Raw genomic sequence first — 6,885 nt, 5'->3', positions numbered from 1 at the left:
GACAGATTGTTGAAGTGACTTGAAGGAATAGTTTACAATTGACATAACTCATGAGACCAATTAATTTAATGTTTCCAAAGCCTCAAGGGCTATTCATCTCTTCAATATCTTCTCACCCAAGATCCAACATGTCTAAATTCAATCTCAGCCTTCATTCAATTCCAATTAAACAAATTTGGTATTAAAATTGTTTTATTGCTATTACATCACAATGTATATACATATATATATTTGCTCTTTGTGCTTTACATAATATATAAACCGACACTTTTGAAACTCTCACAATTTTTCACGTCAACAATACTAAAATAAATAAATAAAAATATTATAATTTATAAATATTATATAACCAATGTCATCCTTTTTTTTTTTAATAATAAATAATTTCAGCCTTTTTAATTCCTTCAATTTGCTACCCGACTTTTTTTGTGAAACAATTCTTCTCCTTGCTACCCAGCTTCTCACCCAATTCAGAAAATTATCTTAGACAACCCCTTTAGAGAAGGAGGAAGATGAGAGGTATGTTACTCCCAAACTGAAAACCAATAAAGACCCACTGTACATGGTGAAAACCTTATGAAATCTTTGCAAGCTTGAAGCCTCGAACCCAAAGTAATCCACTTCGAGTGCAAACTGCGAAGCCTCTGTGATCAACAAAATCTCCTCTAGTGAGCCATGAAGCCTCCTCATATACGAAGCTTAATTCAAGACCGTAAACCCAGAAAGTTTGACCTCTTGAGCCGACAAAAATTGGTTCGAGCTCACACCATGAAATCTCATCTCATGCGAGCTATGAAGTCTCTTCACACACGAAGCTTAATTCGAGACCGTAGACCTAGAAATTTTGACCTCAATGATGCGAACTCAATAGCCATTCGAACTTATTAGCCCATCGAAGCAATATTAGACAAACTGTTGCGATGGTGGTATGATCAGTAAAGTGTATGCCATGGTTAGTTTCAAAAGTGAGTTAATAAGACCCGTGTAAAGGAAAAGGATGGGTCAGATTAAGTGATAAGGAACCAAAGAAGTGAATGGTCTTTAATTACATGGATGGACTGAAAAAAGAGGCATGTTGATGTGGAATTCTTACTCATCTTTTAAACCCACTACAAGTGAAGGCACTGCAATTGGCCAAGCCACATATAAAAATGTTTATTCGGATAAGATTTATGTAGGCTTCATCAAAGTGTAGTAGTTTTCCTCTAATTATGTAGAAGTTGTAATGCAGAACTTGCACCACTATCTGCAATTATGGAGACTTAAAAAAAATATTGTTTTTCAATTGAGTAAACCTTCGGTTTGGATGTGACATAAATGAGTTAATTTACGTCACCAATAAAAATTGCCACATCAGTCCTGTATTGAAAGAGTTATGCATACTAGCACGCACAATCACATCTCAATTAAACTCAAAATCCTCCCCATATGATTCACACCTAAAGAACAACTCCTCCAATGCCTAAACCCAGGGACCACTTCAGGTCTGAATCGAATGGGGAGGATTTTGAGTTTAATTGAGATGTGATTGTGTGTGCTTGTGTGTATTACTCTTTCAATATAGGATTGACGTGGTAGTGTTTTATTGGTTGCGTAAATTAATTCATTTACGCCACATCAAGACTGAAGATTTATTATCTTCAATTTATTACATATTGTTCATTTAAAGTTGCAATGTCTATTGGATAGTATAGTATGTTGTTATTCATTTTATTGCTATTTTTTATGATTAAATAGTATCTTGAATAATTGCTACATGTAGTAAACAATGTGTATATATATATATATATATATATTCTTTAAAGTCTCAAACTTAATAGTTTTTTCGTGCATTGCACGGGTTAGCGACTAGTTTGGGAAGAAATACACCTAAATCGACAACCAAAAAAAGAAAAAAGTCAAATGAGTACCTAAATATGGCAATATAAAATATCTCGTAACTTTTTTTCTAAAACCATTAAATTGACTTTCATTTTTGTACCATAAATTTAATTGGGGTCATAACTCATAAGTAAACCCATAAATTAATATTATAGTAATCACAATTTATCTTCTTAATAATTTATTAAAAAGGTTGTGAAATCTGTTAACCCGAGCATTCCTCAAACACAGAGGTAGCAATATGGCTTGCATACACGAAGCTTGTAGAGTAAATAATTGGAATAAAAATTCTTTATTACATTCTAAGCGTTCCACTTTTATATTACCAACTGTAATATGTCATTTTTTTTTTTTCCTTCTCATTTTTTTTAAATTTTAGTTATTTTATAAGAAAAAAAATGGCAAGGGATATACTTACATTGGTTGACTATAAAATGAATATACTCATGGTGAGAAGTATTTTTATTTAAATGGTTGGTCTTTTGATAATTTAAAACGATATGTTTATACCTTCACCAGCGGCAAGATTGAAGAATAAGTAAATAATGTTGAGGCAGCTTCCATAGCACTAAGGTGAGCAAAACTTTTCTGTGAAACGAGGCTCAAGGAGAGAGTCAGATGAGATTCCAAGTGTTTTACGGTCAAGCCCACATCCTTTGATGCACTGGTCAGTTTCATTCAAGTCTCGTAGTTTGTCTGTCTCAATTTCTGATATACGGCATGTGTATGCTTCCTCTCCGCTCCTTTTTACGTGCTTCTCAAGCACACAGCGCTTGCCGGAGGATTACACTGCGAATGCGCATGTGTTCTCGTCTAGATTCTCACATGTTATTGCACCTGCAACCACCAACATAAATAACTAGATGATTTTTGGAAGTACATGAATTATGAAACCTAATTTTTAAAGCATTTTTAAAATAATATATACCATGACCACCTATTTATAGTTGCAGTAAATATAGAAGATAGTCCATTTCACAGTTTAAGATTTTATTTTTTGAATTTGACTGTACGTAGGTTATCGTATTATTTAAAATTTAATTGATGTAGCACTAGATATAACTTGGTTGGATTTAGCATCAAATGGATCCATTTTGAATAGTATATATGTAAAGTTGTAGTGTAAGGATAAAAGAATTTCAAAATGGTTTCTTTTGATGAAAAAGAAAGGCACGTAAAGAAGAAAAAATACTAATATTTGTAGCATCGAGAAATAAGAAGATGGTCGAATAATATAAGGCATGAAAAATAGAAAATGGAGGTTTACTGGTTGGTTTTAGTAATGAAAATAATTGTTTTCATACATAGAGTGCCTTGCACACAGAGGGCAATTGCAAGAACCAAGACTGCCAGGGTCTTCAAGCTAATATGAGAGGCCATTGCACAGATTTAATGTAAAGAAGAAGAGACTGGTGCTGAGGCCAAATTAGCAATAGGACTTTCTTAAAGCTAGTAAAACTGTGTTTCTACTTTCTACTTGGAGGAATGCTGTGAAGTTTCATCGGTCGTTAGGACCATTTATAGCAGCTTCAATGCACTGTAGATTTCAAAAATTATGACCACATAGAATGGAATTTCAATGTTAAGAAATGTGAAAAATCTTGGTGATCCTTACTTTAGAAACTAGTGAAGCTATGGTTTTGCGGCTTTGATGCATTGAGGGCCTAAGGCAAAAAATGAATTGAGGCCTTTTATATATTTAAAAATGACTTTCAAAAAAAATAATCTAAATATTGCTTAAACTCTATTCTCTTGTTTGATGCAAAATTACTAATTACTATGAACCACCTAGAATTTTTTTTTTTTTTTGAGTGTCTATAGACGCAAAAACAATTGACAAAACATTTCATACCTATTGATGTGGCAGATTAATAATGATAAGTAAAAAAGTGACGTTAGTGGTGGACCAACTCAATTGTTGTGAAAAATCTCGTGAAATTTTTTGTGTATTGCTTTTTTTTTTTTTTTAAGTGCTAAATTCATAACATTTTCACAATAAATTCTAGATATTAAATTGTTACTAGTTCTAATTTAAACCCACCATTAAAATTATTTTTTTAACCACCAATAATAGCTAGTAACATCCTGTTACTTAGAATTTATGGGGAAAGTATTATGAAAAATATTGTGAACGTAGAATTTCTTTTTCGTAAAAAAATATTATTTTATTTATTGATTAATATTTGAACTTAATTAATAATATTAAAATGAAAGAAATAGCTCTATTTATTAAAATTAGGTGACCTTTGTTTTACCTGGAGCCTTAGGCGACTGCCTCTCTTGCTTATATGTTAGAGCCGGCTATGTAGTTTTGTGTGACCCCACCGTGAAAAACTTAAGTGTGGCAGGTTTTTATTTTATATATATATATATATATATATATATTTTTTTTTTTTTTTTTTACGAGGCCCCAGAAGATTGGTAATTACAAGTCTATGACTGCCACTATCAAGGGCGGAGGCATGGCTGTAACATATATGCCAATGGCATGTAAAAACAAAAATATGGTTTTCAATAATTATATATAACAAGTCAAAAAGTTTACTAGTTTGAAGTACCGAAATGAATCTGAGGCTGTGGGGGGGGGGGGGGGGGGGCATGTCCTTATCTCCTTATTTTCTTCCCAAATATAGGGTTGGCTGGGATGGTGAGGGTCCTTAGGGAGGCCTACAGAATGAGGGTCCCAAAGGAACATTGCAACCAAAAAAGACAATTCACTGCGTACTGTTTTGTTGGTATCGTTCTGTCCAAAAGGCAGAGGGTGTTAAAAAAGTAAATTTTGAATAATAAAGCTAGAGCTACACCGCATACAAATCATTTGTCTAATTTTTTGTATTTTACCTTTTTTTTTTTTTTTTTCCATCGATTACAATTTTTTATGTTTTCATTTGAATTTTCTTATAAAGTAAATAAAGTTTAAAATGAAAAAAAATAAAATCAAACATAATATACCATGATTGATAAAATATAAAGTAAAAAACAAATAACAGGACAAAAGATTTACATTCAAGATAAAACCATAGTTTTAAAAACCAATATGGCCAATGAACCGTTTTTGTACCTAATTCTCAGTTTTTACCAGTTTTGAGAGTCTTTACCGGACCGAATTGATTTCCGATTCACAATTGAACTTGTTTGACCAGCCAGTTCAGTCCAATTTTTAAAACTATGGATAAAACAAAAGTTCACAACAATTATACTACATTCTTATGTCCGATGCTTGATCATCATTTGATAAAAGATTGAAGTCTTATTATATTGAACTGGATCGAACATTGTGCGAGCTAGAGACTGACTAAAATATACCCGCTCAGGAAAAATGTCATTGCAAATAATGAAAGATTGAACTGTATTAAATATCATACAAAAGACTGCTTTTATATAAGTAAAGATATGTGTGCTACACAAGAAAGATAGTACAAAAACACATTCCGCTTCAGTGTATTGAACTTATATTCTAACGATCATCAATGTCCAAATAAAAAAATCGAGAATCAAACAGCTTATTTTTATATTCTATCAATTACAGCCTAACATATGCATTTTTTCTTTTTCTTTTTTTCTCTTACATAGTAACCAAAGTTTTTAAAAAATGATAATAATAATAATAAAAACAAACATATAAAATACTGTGGGAGGTGAAGTGTAAAATGGGACATTGAATATCGATTCAGAGTGAGAAAATTGATTTTTATTCGTAGGTAACTACCTATAAAACTAAAAAGGCAAAGAAAAAAATTCCAATGCAAGAAGTCGATGGATGTGTTGAAGACAGTAAAAGAGTGCTTTTTCTGCATTCTGATGACAAAGTTAAAAGGTAAAAAAGCCAAAAGCATGTGCAATCCTATTCGCTAGTTGAGAGACAGACAAACCTACAAAAAATGCCATCATGATAATAGATCAGACATAGACTGAATCGCTAAAATGTGCTGAAAATTGTAACCATGCTTGAAGACATTGTGAATCGCATGCACCGACATATCTACCCACTACTAGACATGGCAAAATGGGCAGATCGAGTTGGGTTTGGGTCGGGTCAATCGGGTTGCTGGTCGGGTTGGGTTGGGTCAGATTGATCCATATTTTTCACATTTTTTTTTTTTTTTTAAGAAAACAACATATATTTGCCATTTGGAAAGTTATGCAACAAATTACTTGATGTAAAATGCATTATTTTGAATTCACAACTTATATCAAGAATGAACTCAGTTAAACTTATTAATACTTATTCAATCATTTTAAAATTATACAAATTCTAACATTACTATCTAAAACAAAATAACACAAAGATAAGTAAAACAAATACAAAAGTTTTATTTTTACACAATATCAACATCCCAAAACATAAAACAAAATTACAAATGACTTATTGGATAATTCATTTGATAAAGAATAAAAACATATAAGAAATTTACAATCTTGAAAATTAATTTTATAATTTATTATCAATTGTAGTTGACACTCTATTTCAATTTGAGATATACATTAAAGTTTGATTGCTTACTTATTTATATATGGTCTTTTTTATAAATATCATATCATTGTTAAGCAATACATACTCTAAGAAATATTATAATTTATTTTGAAAAACCGTTTATTTTAGACATAAATTGTTAAAAAATAGGTCTAAGCATTCATAATTTATGCTAATTTAATACTTTGGCTTCACTATTTTCACACTTGTGAATGTTTCTCACACATGTCTACAATTTTAAATCTATATTTTTAACTCTACAGATTATTTTGGCATGTACTTTGCTATTTGATATTTAAAAATCTTTACTCATTACAGAATGCTCAACCACATACATTTATCTTTCAATTAATTTGCATGCAGTTATGTAAATGTATCAATTGTTTCCTTAAAACTCACAATAAACAATTAAACCAATATTGTCTTAATTTTACTCCTTTTCTTTACCAAAAAAAAAAGTTTTTAAAAAAATGGTTTGGGTCGCGAGTCGGGTCGGGTCACGGGTCAACCCGTTTTTGCTTCGGGTCAAA

The sequence above is a fragment of the Quercus robur genome, chromosome 3, assembly GCF_932294415.1.
Source record: "Quercus robur chromosome 3, dhQueRobu3.1, whole genome shotgun sequence".
NCBI classification, from domain to species: domain Eukaryota; kingdom Viridiplantae; phylum Streptophyta; class Magnoliopsida; order Fagales; family Fagaceae; genus Quercus; species Quercus robur.
Note: the sequence above shows the minus strand (reverse complement) of the source record.